General features: G+C 40.4%; 1 long non-coding RNA gene across 1 annotated transcript; it reads left to right on the top strand.

Moving 5' to 3' along the window:
* The first annotated feature begins 973 nt into the window (after positions 1–973).
* LOC143695706 (uncharacterized) lies at positions 974–14,397 on the top strand. Its single transcript, XR_013185214.1, has 3 exons — positions 974–1,072; positions 8,825–8,956; positions 10,708–14,397. It is a non-coding gene; the product is annotated as an uncharacterized LOC143695706 (long non-coding RNA).
* The last annotated feature ends 1,489 nt before the right edge of the window (positions 14,398–15,886 follow it).

Here is a 15,886-nt window from a genome sequence, read left to right as displayed (position 1 = left end):
GTGGAAAATATCCAGAGCCAGGACCAGAAGGATGTGCAAATCACCCTGATTCACCTGCAAGGACAGTAACTCTCCAGGCACAAATGACAATTTGTATCTTCAACTTCAGCAATCTTTTAACAAGGGATCAAACTAAACAGAAGAGGGGCTCAAGAGTCCTAAGAATTGATGTTGCAATAGACTCAGGATCAGACCCTGCTACTCCTGAACTTGTGGTCAATTTTTTCCTTGCAGCATGATGATTTTGCATCAATTTAAGTGGCACAGCTGTTGAATAATAGAAGGTCAAAATTAGGTCAATGGATGGGATGTGATAGAGCTGAAAGGACAGAACTGTCACATAGGGGTTGTCAGATGGGCGGGCTGGAGATGAAGCCTACCATGTCTTGGAGTTTGATGGGACAGAAGAGATATCTGTACAGAGCACCTGGTTTAATTTGGGGTGTGGAATAAACTGATACAGGCTTTCTGTGGGGCTGAAACCTTATGAGGCCATCCCAATCCATGAGAATAATCAGTAGCCCTGACTGCAGTCCCCATTCACACAGTCCCCTGGAGCAGGGAGCCTTTGCTCTCCAAAAACTACATTGTTTTTTGCAGACTTAAGTCCTGATTTCCCAGCCCTAAGTGTCAGCACTGCTGAGTGAGAGCAGATACAACCACTCCAACTAAACATATACTCAGCACAATAGTGAACTCATTTTGGGTACTTGGGGGCAAGTAATTCTTCTCTGTTGCACTCACCCAGCCTGGTGGGAGGCAGTTCCTCCGATGAGCCAATGAAAGTACAATTAATAAAGGCTAAATTTTCACCATTCTTGTATCCTTGATGTAATTCACTCAGTTTGCTTACTCTGTTGTTTTATTTTACTCAGTCCAGACTTTCCTGTTTTTTCAACCTATTTTTAGCCCAGCAGAAGTCATACTGGATGCCATGGCTATTTCCATAGCAACAGGCTGTTCTAAATCTTGATTAGGATTTCTTGGCAGTGCTGTTTTCTCCATGTCTGTTTTTTGAAGAAGGAAGCTTTAGTCAACCACAAACCTTTAAAGAAGACATACACCAACAACTGTAAGTGGATATAATTATTTTCTGGAAAAGGACACCAGAATTCAGTAGGATGTGTTTTTATAGGATTTTTGAATGTAGAACTGCGATATAACATATATGCTAAATACACCACGCAGTATGTGGTTCCAGAAGATGACTAAAAACATCAGCCTCAGGAGAACACTTGTTTCTTCATATTTAATCCACACACTTTCCTTCCAAATTGTGTGTCACAATGCTTTGTCTTTCTGTACAATGCATTTTTTTAGTGTTCAGGTTCCTCTTTTCAGTCAGATGTGTTTTCATCAGGGCTGTCTGGCCTTTAACCAGGGACCAAAGGGAGATTATATGCTTCTGAAGTCACTAAGCAGGCACTCAATTTTGGTTGTTTTCTTTTCCCCCCATCTCAACTTTTCTGAATCTTTCTGCCTCTATGTGTTTAATTCACTGGCAGTACAGTTCTCAAAGGAGATAGTGGAAGGATATATACCTGTTATGCAGTCAAAAAACTTGTGACTTAAGTTGCTGATGAACTGGCATGATCTCTGTAATACTGTGTAAAGGTTTCAGGAGCTTTCAGATTAATCTGAATTAATTCTAAGAAATAACAGAAGAATAACAAAGCCCCAGTGCACTTTCTGCAAACAGTAGCATAAAGGCCAGCAATTATTTAATTTGGTTATCTTATACAAGCAAAAAATTTTTCATTTATCCTAGCTGGTAAATTAATATGAGCATGATGGTCCTCCAGGTTCCAATCAGTTCTGTGCTGGTAGAGTAGAGCTGCAGAGCTGGGTCAGTTATAAAATACCAGTATTGACCTCTTTGTCAGGCTGAACTCTGCAGGTTAACTTCACAGAAAGTCCCTCTTTGGTCTGTCTGACCATTGCTCAAAATGTTCAAGCCTACCACAGATGGACAAAACATAGATATGTATCTCCCAGACAGACCCTAGTGGGACAGCAGCTACCACTTTTTTCAATTATTTTCTTATATTTGTATTTAAAGAATTACTGAAAAACATGGGAAAGTGTATTTATTGTTCAACACTTTTCTGGCAAGAGTTGTAGCAGTGGCCAGATCACAACCACAGGCAGCCCAGGGCCTTGCCCTGAGCAGTACCCAGCAGCTAGAGAGCAGTAAAAGCACAGGGCAAGCTTGGAATAAGCTCTACCATTCCAGCCTTTGAAAAAATACATCTCTGACACTTTCTGAGAGAGAAATAAATATATATTTCACTTTTGTCAGTGGATTTTTCTTTGTGGAATTTATCTCATTGGTCCTGTGGAAATGACATTTAGAAGACATAATTCTGCAGCAAGGAATAGCAGTTTTACTCTTCTTTATGGGGGAAAACCCCCCTTATTTGATTTGCTTTGGGCCTATGAATTTTTCATCTGAAGTCCATCTACTCTTTCCTCCCTGCTATGTTCATCTTGTCCAGGACACTTGTGCTCTCAGAGAGTAACTCTGCTTTATTGTTAAGCAAATGTATTCCAGTGTAATTAATAGAAGTTGCATTATATCCATAACCATCCAATTTCCCTTCCTCTAAACTTCTTCCATTATGTTCCCTGTGGGCAGAAATCTGTGGACCAGAACTACCTAAACAAGTGAAATCCAAATACATCATGCGCTGCTACAGAGGCACAACCATGTTCACTGGTTTGTTCTCTGTTCCTTTCTTGTAATTCCTCATGTTTGGTGCATTTCTTTGACTGCTGAACTTTGAGCTTGCAATTTTAGTATGATACTTACAGCCCAAGATTTTGCTTGTCAGGTCAAACAAGTTTTCATTGTGCTTTATGTTTATCTGAATTCAGCCTAATTTTTTTTTTTTTTTTGCACAGTCCAACATCACTTTTAGGTTCTTCTGCTGCTCTTAATAACCAGCCCTAGTTTTTTTCTTTCTGCATAGCTCTGTGTCATCAGCAGCCCACATCACCTCCCTGCTCATTCCATTTCCAGGTTGTCTATGATTATGCTGCACCACTCACCCCACTCATAATCACCTCTACTGTTAAAACTGGTCACTTACTCTCTTTTTTGTACCTTGAAACCAATGAACATGTTTAGGCCAGAGCCATCTTTTCTTCCTCCCTTGCAGCTGAACTACTTTGACAAGTGTGACAAGACCCATGGTCCAGTCCACATCCAAGAACTCTTGGGTGTCTAAATTCACAACACATGTAAGTCAATGTCTAGATCTCTTGATGATGGGTGGAAATTATCTGATCTTCTCAAGTTGTTGCAGTTTTCTTCATCCATATTTGCTCCATTACTTTGCTTGCTGGCAAACTCATGTTTTTGCCCCTGTGTTTGTAACCAAGTGTCACTGGCACAGCGCGATGTCTCCCAGGCGGGACTGGAGCACAGGCTGTGCAAGGGCACTGAAGGTAAAACAACATGAGCATTACCAGGGCTCTCATTTCACACCTTCCTCATTTTTGAAAGTGCTTCTAACACTTGTGCTTCCATGAACAATATGGATACAGTTTTAACACACACTTGTTCATTGTTGATACTGGATAAGTGATTTAATGAATATGGTAACTGGCATGCTGAAAAAAGGAAAAAAGTGTCATGTTTGTAGACATCCCCACAGGCACCATCACAGCCACCCCTTACAGACAGCCCTGCAGCCTGGTATGCCCCAGCCTCCCCACAGCCACACACAGCTGAAAAGACAGTGTGTTTTAACATGGGAGGAGGGAAAACACAGACTGAAACAGCAACAAGCACTGCCAGTCAAACCACCCTCCAAGCTGTTATACTTCCCTGAAATGGATGCTCTTACACAGCCTAGGGAGATTTTTAAATTGGTGTTTCTCACAGTACCTTTATTCAGGTTGTAGATACCTGATAGCAGAGAGGCACAGACTGTGCTGATGGCAAAATGTGGGCTGTTCACCAGCAGCTGGGGAGAGACACGACACAGAGTTACAAGTTAAAAAGCACAGTCTTTATTTTGTTCTATTTTTAATGGTGAAAACAATTTGATGTTATATGTAGTAAGTGACACTACAACATTATTTTTGTTTTCTGTCAAGACACATTTCCCCCACAAAGTCTTTATTTTACAAAAAACAGAAGGAAAAAAGTCAGCCTTCTGTCACAGTTTTCTAACATTTTGCAGTCAGCTGCACCATTACATGCCAGCCCTTTTTTGAGCAGGGATTTTGGTATATCATAGCCAGTGTTTATATTCTTGTGTTGGTCTATTTGGGAATAGAAAATCTATGCAGGATATATGAAGTAAAAGGATCTGTGGGAAGTAAATGAGTTCCCATTCTTGTTGAATCATGCATTAGAGAAGGTCACAACAAGACAAAATACGGTCACTTTCAGATAAAATATATGTAATAATATCAGCAGAAGTTTTCTTTGATTAAAGATATCTTCTAGAGGAATTAAGTGACGTTATGAAAGTGATATCCAAATATAGTTGCAAGATAACCTTTACTGCACTGCTTTTATGGCTATCAATTAAAAATACATATCCCCATGAAATTTAATATGTCAGTTGTAATAGCTCTGTAAATCTTAATGTTCTTCCATCTGTAGTTCAAGAGGTAAATTCATGGCAAAAAAGAGGACATCTTCTTTCCTGCAAGGGAATATCTGGTACTAGACAGGCATGCCAGGTGTAAATAAACATAAGCATTTATACATACTATGTACACATATGCATGCAAATACATAAAAATAAGTTAATAAAAGCCTTGTTTTTCTTTTATATGTGCTGCTTCCATGGTGCTCTTGTTGAATTACAGGATTAGTTCTGTTATTTGGGGGAACATTCTTTCAGCACCGATCACATTTTCCTTTGGCCCTAAGTTCAGCATAAACTAGACAGGCAGGGATTCTTGGTATCTAGTGCACTTCAAACAAGACAGAGAAATTAATAAAGAAATAGGTGTCATTATTTGCTTAGGTTTATACTCAAAAGACATATCCTGAGCAAACCAAGCTATTGTGTTTGGAGGACTGCTCAGTGCCCAGTGTGGTTTTGGTCCCTCATTTCCTTTTGCCTACCCTGCACATTTCAGTCCCTGGGGGTTAAGTGTGGCCTTAGCCCCACACATTTCAGATGGGGCTGGCCTACATCTGCCTTGCCAGAGCTGCTTCTGTCCACTGTGTTCACTGATAGGAGAGCCAGGTGATGTGGTGCTCCTCTGCTGCCTTAATAAGACCCCTGTCTCAGTCTACCCAAGGAATTGGCATTGATTTTCCCAACCTGTCAAAAGGTAATCCTAAAAAGGACCTCTGTGGCAAAACTTTAGGAAAATTCAGCATACACCAGAAAATACCCTTTGTGAGGCAGACACAATGTAGCATGTCTGGCTATATTGCTTTGCTCTCCAGTAAACTTTTATTATTGTGTTATGGTAACCTGGTGTGCTGGTTTGGGATGGGGTGGAGTTAATTTTCTTCACAGCAGCTGGTACAGGGCTGTGTTTTAGATTTGTGCTGAACACAGAGTTGATCATAGAGAGATGGGTTTGTTATTGCTGAGCAGGGCTTACACAGAGGCAAGGCCTTTTCTGCTTGTCCTATGGGTATACTGGCAAGGAATTTGGGGGTGAATGGAAAGATGGAAGAAGATACAGCTGGGACAGGTGACCCAAACTAACCTCCAAACCACATGACATCATGCTCAGTATATAAAGCTGTCAGGAAGAAGGAGAAAGAGGGGAATATTTGAAATTATGGCATTTTTCTTACCAAGTAACTATTGCACATGATGGGGCCCTGTTCTCCTGCAGATGGCTGCATACCTGCCTGCCCATGGGAAGAAGTGAATTAATTCCTTGCTTTCTTTGTATGCACAGCTTTTGCTTTCCCTATTAAACTGTCTTTATGCTAACCCCCGAGTTTTGTAGGTTTTACCCTCTCAATTCTCTCCCTGATCCCTGGTGGGGGAGTGAGCAGCTGTGTGTGCATGGTTGCTGACTGGGGTTAAACTACAACACCTGGATAGGACAATACAACCTCTTTATACTCAGTGGTCCCATGCATTTGACTAATTTTGCTTTCAAAATGCTGGTGGGAACATTCATTCTCCAAGACTTGTGTCATGGACATGCCATAGCCTCAATTAAAGCAATATAAAACAGTCAAGCATTGTCAAACTTGTTTTAAGTTTGGTGAGCTGCTGAACATCACAACCATACATTTTATGGCAGCATTTCTCCAGAATAAGGCTGATATCTCAGGTAAATGCTGCCACTGTTATGACAGAATCTTTTATACTCACAGAGCCTTAGTAGATTTATTAAGTTTTCTTCCCTCAAATCCTCACAGTTTACTGTATGTGACAAGTATAAACCTGGAAGAGTGACCCTTCAGAGATGCCAAGCAAATATAAAAGCATTGCAATGCCTTTTGCAAGTGCATCAGTCACTCATCTCCCAAGGCTGCAAGGTTTTTTATTTAAGTTATTGCAGCTTTTCCTACTTCTTGTTCTCTGTCTCCTTTGCCAGGTTTAGGATTGTGTGAAGCCCCAAGTAAGTGTGCTCTGCTTGCCCTACTCTTCCAAAAATCAACTGCTTCACTTCAATGGGAAAGACTATGTGGCTTTCATGCAGTGAGGCTGCTTCCTTCAGAAGGTGTCCTGGCACATCTCAATATAGTAGGCAATAATGAACTTTCATTTTGCATGCTAACCTCAGACCCCAGGTACTTTCTTTGGGTGCATGACTTTCAGAGTTTCTCTCCAATTGTAAGAAATTACTTTCTACTAAACCAAAATCTCAGCAAATTATGTCCAGCCTTTGGTTTTATAGGAGACCCCAATTCAACAAAATGTTCACACCAAATTTAGTCCTAAAGTTGGTCCCCTTCAGTCTGATGGAAATGAAAAGAGCTGCTGACACATGTTTTATAATAAAACATGACACAAATCAATCTGTTCAGTGTCATGTTTGACTTCTGGATTCTGATATCCCAGATGGCATTGATAACTCTGCATCCAGCCATTTAGTATCAATCTTTCTGACATTCTGGGGTCTCCATAGATAGAGATATCAATGCTCTAATTTATTAGACTGACATTTTCTTCTGCTATGAAACAAAAAGAAAAGGAAGAATTGAATGCCAGTGTTCATCAGAATAGTTATTTCTGATTCAGTCATTGACTATCCAGAGCATAAATATAGTTGCTTCATGTAGGAGCAAGAAGTCTTGCTTTTAGCTTTGCATTTAGGGAACAGATCATTCAATTCCCATTGCATTTAATTTTACCATAGGGAAAAACTTAATGTGACTTATGAATAAAATCATTATAATCATGATTATTGAACAAGATGAGAATAAAGTTTGCCAGGAACTGAGCAATTTCAATTCCTTGGCTTCATATTCTATTTACTGAATAATAATGTCATTTGGAAAACAAATGAAGACTAAGAATAGCCTTGCTAAAGAGAAGACAAGAACTGCTATTTAGCAACTTTTTCTTTCAGGTTGCTAGAAATAATATTCCATATGTTTCAGCATTTCTAGTGTTGTAAATATTTTTCTCTTTACATAACTGACTTAAACCATATGTCCTAGAGATTAGCCAGATCCTGCTATCATCTCAAAACTGATTAAGGCAAAGTCCATATCAAAGTGTCACACTATTGGCCATGGGAATCACAAGATGTGACTTTTCCTGCTTCTTGAGGACCCAGTGTTGATTATCATCAGAGTCAAGGCTTCTCCTGGACTGGGGCATTTCTGTGCCAGGCTTGAGGTCGTGCGTCCACATCACCACTGTGGTTTGACCATGAGACTGCAGTTTAAGCAAATCACCAGCACCTATCATACAGGGTAATCATACAGGGTAATCTGGGAGCCTGCACAGTGTCTCCCTTTAGGATGAAACAGAGCAGAAGCTGGGCTCTGCAGGAACACCTCAGGTGCTTTGATCAGTCCTGGTCAATTGGAGATTGCCCAAAGTGGCCACCAATTGTGGGCAGCATGGAAATCTGGCCCTCAGCACCCACTGCTTCTGTTGTGCCACTCTTCTGCCAACAAAGAGAGAAGTTATCTACTCATTCATCATGTCAGGAAAATGATGTTAGATGATAGACTGAAGGTATTTTGAGATGTAACTGGTAGGAGCCACAGGACTAACAGGCCAGGCTATTATAAGGGCAGAGACTGCTGTGTTCACTGTTGTACATTGCAAAGGAGAAGGATCCCTCCCATCATTAATGTCTGAACTACCCAGTCATAACACCTGAAAAAGCTGGAGGAAGCAGGGCATATTTTTCAAAAAGAAACCCAGGATATTATATTTTCAAGTGGTGGCATCAAGGACACTTTACATATAAAGATTTGTTCCGTAGCTTACTCTCCCTACTTAAAAAAGGTTTGATTTCAAAACAGCTCAGTTTGCTGAGTTCAGCTGCTCATCTTTGCATCTGTGCAGCAGTCACCTCATCCTGGATTGCTGCAGGACTATCTTGTTGAGGCTGCCCCATCCATGTCCAACCAATGCCTCATCCAACTCAACCTCTCCATGGCCCCCAGCCATGTTTGCACATGGGTTGTTGCTGCACTCCTGGTCTTTGCTGTCCCTGCCACATGCAACACGGAAAGTTTTTGAGGAGAAAGGAAGTAGTCTGAGGATTAAGCTCCTTTCCCTGAGCACTACAGCAAGAGAAAAGACAATGTGTTATCTCTGCATGTGACTAGACAATTTCCCAGCTGGTTCACCAGTGGGGTATCCTTGAGGCATTGTTGATCTGGAGCAAAGCAATATATGTAATAAAGAAATTTGTTTCCCAGGTGCTACCAAAAAGTTCTGAGACATGGGCATGGACTCAGACCCATCTCAGCCTTGGAACTGAGGGCAGCCTCTATGAGGAGCTGCTGCCTAAAGTGAATAATCCCTCTGGACTTTAGCATCAGCATCCACAGGTATTTGCAATGTAAAGTAAAGGCCAGCTCTGTATCTAAGAGATTAAAAAAACCCAAACCATAGGTTAGACAATTCTATGTTATTACTGGTTTAAAAATATTGTGTCTTGACATTTTCTCCCATAAGGTGGTCTTTGAATGAGGAGGGGTGTGTGGAAGGAGGAAAGTGTCGTTCTTATGCCCGTTCAAAACTTGTATCCAAATAAGGTTAAATTGCATAATCCCACCCAGGACAATTGCTTGGATTCCAATAAAACATGTAAATATGGTAAAGATTAAGATCCTCTTGTCAATAAAGAATTTGAATCTTTAAAAGTTCACACTAAACCAGTGGGAATATCTCCTGAGAAAGGCATTTCAGTTTGGCAGGATGGCATGACCGTGGCTTTGCAGTGGAAGTCTGGTGAAGAAACAAACTGCTGTTCTGCTGTTCCCTCTGCATCCTCCTGTACACATAATAATGTCAATTAGCTGAAGGGCTTGCAAGGCTTTCACTGCTGCTGTGCATTCATTTCAGTTCTGCAGGCACATCTGGCAGGGTCACGCTTCACTAACACTAAGTGGTAACACAGAAATAGGTGAGAAACAAATGGAGGAATATTATTAGCCAATGTGAAATTGCATCAGTCATGTTAAGACAGTTTTAAATTATTAGCTATTATAATTTTAATTGGAAAAATGTATACCATTATTAGTATCTAGCAAAAAAATTAAATAGTTCATCACCAGGAATATGCTATGCCTGCTCATTTTGTATAATATTACTGAGCTAAGTCATAGCCCTGAACTGGTTTAACAAGAAGTAGCCCCATTTTTTGTAAAATATTTGTATTTCAAGAGGTGGTTTTAATCCTTTTTGTGTGTTTGGGAGAATGTGGCATACTTTACTTTTTTCTGTTCATCTGTATGTTACAAAAGACCAAATATATTTTTCTTTTTATAAACAGGATTATGCCAATGCTGGACAAAGGCTTTGTGAAACCACTTGGTGTATGGCAACTATTTTAGCTCTTTTGTGAAAAATTTAAAAAATACGAAGCTCATGGGCCTCTACATCCAGTAGATGCTGCTGAATTTCCACAGACTACAAACTATAGCTGAGCAATGAGCTCTTCCATGCAAATAAGTTGTTTCCCAAATTCAGTATAACATTAGTGCCACTTAGCTGCTAGCAAGGCTGAAACTCCTCAGTGTCACTGGGATCAGTGAACTGACTCTGCATGGTTATATTTCAGTTAATGATAAAGAAGCAATTTAAGGATAAGTTTGTCAGGGAAATGCATCAGAATTTTATTGTGATGATGCCTGGCTTTGGAGGAGTCACATAGTTAAATCAGCAAACAGATGAATAAACAAAGCTCAGCTGACTGTAAATGCAAAGCAGTGGAGAGCAATTGATAGCAATTCATCCAACAGTGCTCCCTCCCCTTTACTTACTCGGCTTTCACTGAAGTGCAGGTATCTCTACTGAAATGATTAACATAAGGGTGTATTTTTTGCTACTAGTACCATATAATTGACATTTTTATCTTTAAAGTGTTTGCAAAGATTAACTAAGTAATCTTCACCGCTTTCCATCATATATAACCAAAGTAATTTAAAGTGATTTCTACAGAATTTGCATGTATTTGGAAAAATTTAAGGGTCTGCAAGGAGCTCAGATTGATTTTTAGAGAAAACTGTATTAAGTAGGGTGATATCTCCACATACACAAGTTCCAGTTTGATTTTGTGAACTTTCTGTGTCCTTAGGAGCAACCTTCAGGACCCACAAAGACAAGGTGATCAATTGCCTGCGTTGGTGTGAGGCTGTCACCCAGCCATGGCCCTGCTGCCTGCTCTGACTGTGCTGAGCCCTACAGCCCTGCATGGCAACTGCTGGCATTGAGGGAGGAAGATGTCAAGACCAGAAGAGAAGCAGTCACCTTCAAATGATCTGGATATATTTTCCCAGAAGCACTTACTGCCCTCTTCCACATAGCAGCAGCAGCAGAGCAGGTGTGCGAAGGAGCTTTCACTGCTCCTCTTTCCTCATTCTCAGACCCAGCCTTACCTTTATCTTCATTCTGTTGATTCTTCAATACCTTCATAGCCCCTCTCCCTTAAAGGAGGATTAAATAATTAAATTTGCCTGTACTCAGATTGTGAGCTACGTTGTGTTTCATTCTAGATGCACCCTGTGCTTGTGTTAGCAAGACAGAGAATTTGCATTCCACAAATAGATTTTGTTTGGGAAGGAAAAGGACATGGGCAGGGCAGCAGAAGAAACAGAAAAAATTCAGAGTAGAAATTGCTCTTTGGTGTAGGCTCAGAGTCCCCTGATCCTATGCCAGAGTAAAGAGGGCAGTAAGACATGGATCACACAGTTGTGTCTCGCCTCTTTGGTAGAACTAGATATTTCTAATGAAATACAAAGTGGAGAAAGAGATTTTTGCAAACAATGGAGCCAGCCATTTACCAAAGTGAGTGATCCTGAATTACTCAGTCGTATCCCATAGCATCTTCAAGTTTGGAGATACAAGGAGGGCTGCACAAAAATTCCCATCTAAGGAAAGTACCTGTGCTGGGCTGAAGAATTCCATTGTCCAGGAAATGAGAAAGGGCAGCGAGGAGGGATGCCAGAGAGGTTGAAACACAAGATAATTCTGGAACATTTCCCCAGAATATGGATGTATTTCAAAGCAAACTGAGGCAGCTGCCTTGTGTACTGGCAGCAGTACCTTGATTGCAAGCATCCATCACTCCTGCATAGCACAGCTGTGACACCAAGGGAAGGACCTCTTCATTCAAGTGTGTATCTATTTAACATCAAAATGGAAGCAGTCAGATCTCTGCAGTGTGAAGCCAAACACACAGAGAAGGGGAAGCCTTGCCCCAGTGCTATTGCAATGAGCAGCAGCCAGCAGTGCCCTGGACCAGTACACCTGCAGTGACTCACTGGTCCTGTATTGCTGTAATCAGAGAGTCCTGGAAGCCTCACACCTGCTTTGCTGCAGGATGTTCCCTTTGGTTCAGAGTGAAACCATCTTGTTTGGGTACAGAGAAGGAAAAAGGAGTCTTGTGAGGGAGCAGGAGCACAGAGCAGCTGAGGGACGAGGTGGGACACTTGCTGGGTCATTAGGAGAACAGACATGTCATGGAAGTGAACAAGGTTTGGTGCCACCCTCTGCATGGATCCAAGACCATAACAATTTTCAGGAGAATACTCTCTAAAGTATTTATCACTAGCAAAGGAGTGATAGCAGGAAACCCATTTCTTGCAATTTTTTTTTTCTTAAAAAGCATTTATGTTTCCTCCACCCACACAGAAATGGAGTGAGAATGATGCTCTCATCTACTGAGCCATATGCCATTTCTAGTTTTTTTTTTTTGTCTAAGTGAATCTTCAAGTATTTTAAAGAGCAAGGAGGACAACAGCACCTTTCACAAGGATAATTACCTAATGCACCTGCATCAGAAGAGGGCCTGGTATTTCATTACTTTAAAGAAGAAAAAGAATCCAGTGGCAAACAATGGAATTATAAATCTATTCTTTGGGAACACGCTATGACAATAAATCAATGGCTGTATCCCTCAGTTCCATTTTCAGCCTCTGTAAACTTCTCAGTACCCCTTAATTGGTTGGATTCTCTTATTGATTTTTACAGCTTGCAGGGGTCACTAAGGTTGTAGAGAAGCTGTCTCTCTCCTATGCCACTCTGTGTTGCCACCCACTGTGTAATAGGCCTCCTGCTACCTTTTAGAATTCTACCTTGCTCTCTTTCAATATTCAAAGCAAATTGTCAAAAATTAGCATTAAGTATATGAGGAGTTCATTGTCTGTAAAATGCTTGATTTTAAAGTAATTTTGAATGTAGTAAAATACTGAAGAATATTTCTACTGGAATTTTAGGATGACTGAGTTTACTTACAAATTTCAATATTTATGTCTGGAAGAGAAACAAACAAAAGGGGAAAAAACCCAGTCAAATTAAAAAAGAAGTAATTATTCAGAACTCAGCAGCTGAATTACTGCTCACAGTAGCTGTGGATGGTGTACCTCCCCTCCATCATTGTCATCACCTGCAAGGGCTGCTAATAGACATTATGAGGGTCTTTCATCTATAGAAGTGCTAATGGATGCCATTCTAATGCTGTCCATCATAACAAATTATAATAATTTACAACACGTCCACAGAGAGATGGGAACAATTCAAAAATTAGTAATTGAAATAGCGTGGTGGCAATTAAAACACTTGTGGTTAGCAGCTGCTTCCAAATTGCTATAAAGGGGTATTTACATAAACAAGGGCTTTCCTCTAGCAGAAGGGGCTTGTGTGTCTAGTAGGGTTTGTGGTTCCCTTTTCCAGTATCTGGGCATCCAGCAGCAAATGGAAGAGTTCAGCTGCATGATCATGTTTATACCTTCCCCCTTTAAAGAGCTGCTTTGGGGCATTTTTATGTCTGGGTGTCCCCTACTAACAAAGCAATTAAATTACACTGAATAATAAACTGTGTTCTTAACCTGTAATCCAAATACAGATATTTTCCTTCTAATACACTTTTTGAAAGGTCTTCCTTATGTATTCTGAGATTCATTCTGAGACTGTCTTCTAAAGAAATCTCTTTAGTATTTAGACCTTTGAGGTGATTTGTGTTTGAGGGATAGGATTTGTCTGAACTCCTCCTCTATGGAATTGCCTTCAATCTCTGAGGATATGCAGAGGAACAGCCTTGCCAGCAAAGGCCATATCACTGGCAGGTTTTCTTTTCTGATTGGTCTGGGCATTTTTCAAATATAAATAAGACATTAATAGGAATAAGATACAACTTTAATCCACTTAGTTATGTAGGTACTGTTATTAACTGACTAAATTTCTCCAGAGCCTGTAGTTTCAAGAGGAATTTCAGAATTTCAGGGACCAAGGTGTGAAGGGGCTGGGGCCAGACTTAGCTGTGGTGCAGGGCAGAGGGAGATGGAGGAGGAAGAGAGAAGGAGAAGGATGGCACTGGCTGTGAAGGAGAGTGTGTTTCAGCATTTGAGAATCAGTGGGAGGGTGTGATAGCAGGGCAGGTGTATTTGAGACACATGTCACTTGTGCCCTGTGCAAGACAGGACAGGCAGAGAAGGTTTGTACAGAGTAATATAATATAATATAATATAATATAATACAATATATTTCTGTAGTTCATGTTTCTAAAGAGTCAGAGAAGGTAAGAAGTGAGCAAAGGTGTTTGCTAACTTGTTTGCTTGCAACTCTAATGGATGTGACAAGCTGCGGAGGAGATGTTTCCAGAAAAAGCAAAAAGAGTAGTATTAGAGATCTAGAAACCTAGTTTACTTCACTTTAGACACCCCTCTCTTTACCCTCTCTGCATTGAAAGTGTACTCATAACATACATCCTAGATAGGAAAGTTTTGCTGGTGTACTATTACAGACTGAGAGAGAAATGTCACATGTTGACAAAAGGCAATTTTCACCATATATTGACAAGATGATGCACTAATAAACTGGTTTTGGTCTGTTCTTTCTTTTTTTTTTTTCTATAAGGAAAGTCTGGATAGGAGGCCAAGAGAGAACTTACATAAGAGAAAAAGAAGAAGTAAGAGAGAAAAGCTATTTTATCTGAAAGAACTGAACACTGTCAACTCAGTTATCAATATGGAACAGTAATATTTTAGAAATGTTTTTGTTAACTTTTATATACCACTGAATATGACTTGCCTACTGTCAGTAAGCATCTGGAGGGAATGAGCTCATTTTTTTTCAGGAAATAACAGTATTTAGTCAAACTGTCATATTACTCAAAGGCAATACCACCTATTAGTGAGAAATTAGAACTGGACAATGTCAACTTGATAAGAGCCATAGAATGGTTTGTGTTGGAAAAGACCTCATAGATTACCTAACTCAACCCCCCTGCACCAATCAGAGACACTTCCCACTAGACCAGGTTGACAAAGCCTCATCAAACCTGACCTTGAACACTTCCAGGGATGGAGCATCCGCAGCCTGGTCCAGTGGTTCCCCACCATTACACTACAGAATTTCTTCCTCATATCTAATCTAAACCTACTGTCCTTCAGTTTAAAGCCATTCCTCATTGTCCTGTCACTACATGCCCTTGTAAAAGGTCCCTCTCCATCTTCCTTACAGCCCCCCCAGGTACTTGCAGGCTGCTCTGTGATATCCTGGGACCATTCTCCTCTCCAGACTCCAACATCCCAAACTATCTCAGCTCCTCCTCATAGGAGAGGTGCACCCAGCCTCTGATCACATTTGTGGCCCTTCTCTGGACTTGTTCCAGTAGATCCATGTCCTTCTTATGTTGTATGTGTCCTTCATGGTATGTGCCAGTTAATAATTCAATGGAGTAGAATAATAATTAATGGAAAAGAAAGGTAGTGGTTTCTCAATTATTTGAAATCTTAAGAACACTAGTTTTTCTGAAAACATTCTCTTGAATGAAAGTCTGCAGCTACATTATGCAAGAAGTCATAACCAAAGGACTGGTGATCTCTTTCTACCTTTAAAACACATAATTTCATTTGCAATCCGCCATCTGGGCAGAAGTACCAATCCATTCGAGACTTCTTCACAGGTGTAGGACTATTCTAACACACATCTTTTGTTCATTTTATTTCTCTCACACAACTTTTCAAAGCCTTGACTAATATTTTTTCTTGAAATACCCATCTTTTGAGCCACACATAATTTCAATGTTCTCTCTAGGCTGGCAACAATTACCCTATGGAAACTACAGAACAATAGTTACTCTTATGTATTTCTGTATCTTTCTTTCTTGGCTATTACATCACTGATGAAATCTGCACATGCTGAGAGCTTTCCCACCCAGTCACCAGTAACAGCCTCATTTTCTCTTGTAGGAATAGTTATTTCACTCCTCACAGTTTATGAAGAAGGAGTCAACTGTGCTAATATGAACCTTT

The sequence above is a fragment of the Agelaius phoeniceus genome, chromosome 1, assembly GCF_051311805.1.
Source record: "Agelaius phoeniceus isolate bAgePho1 chromosome 1, bAgePho1.hap1, whole genome shotgun sequence".
Lineage (NCBI taxonomy): Eukaryota > Metazoa > Chordata > Aves > Passeriformes > Icteridae > Agelaius > Agelaius phoeniceus.
Note: the sequence above shows the minus strand (reverse complement) of the source record. Positions and strands in the feature narration are given on the sequence as shown.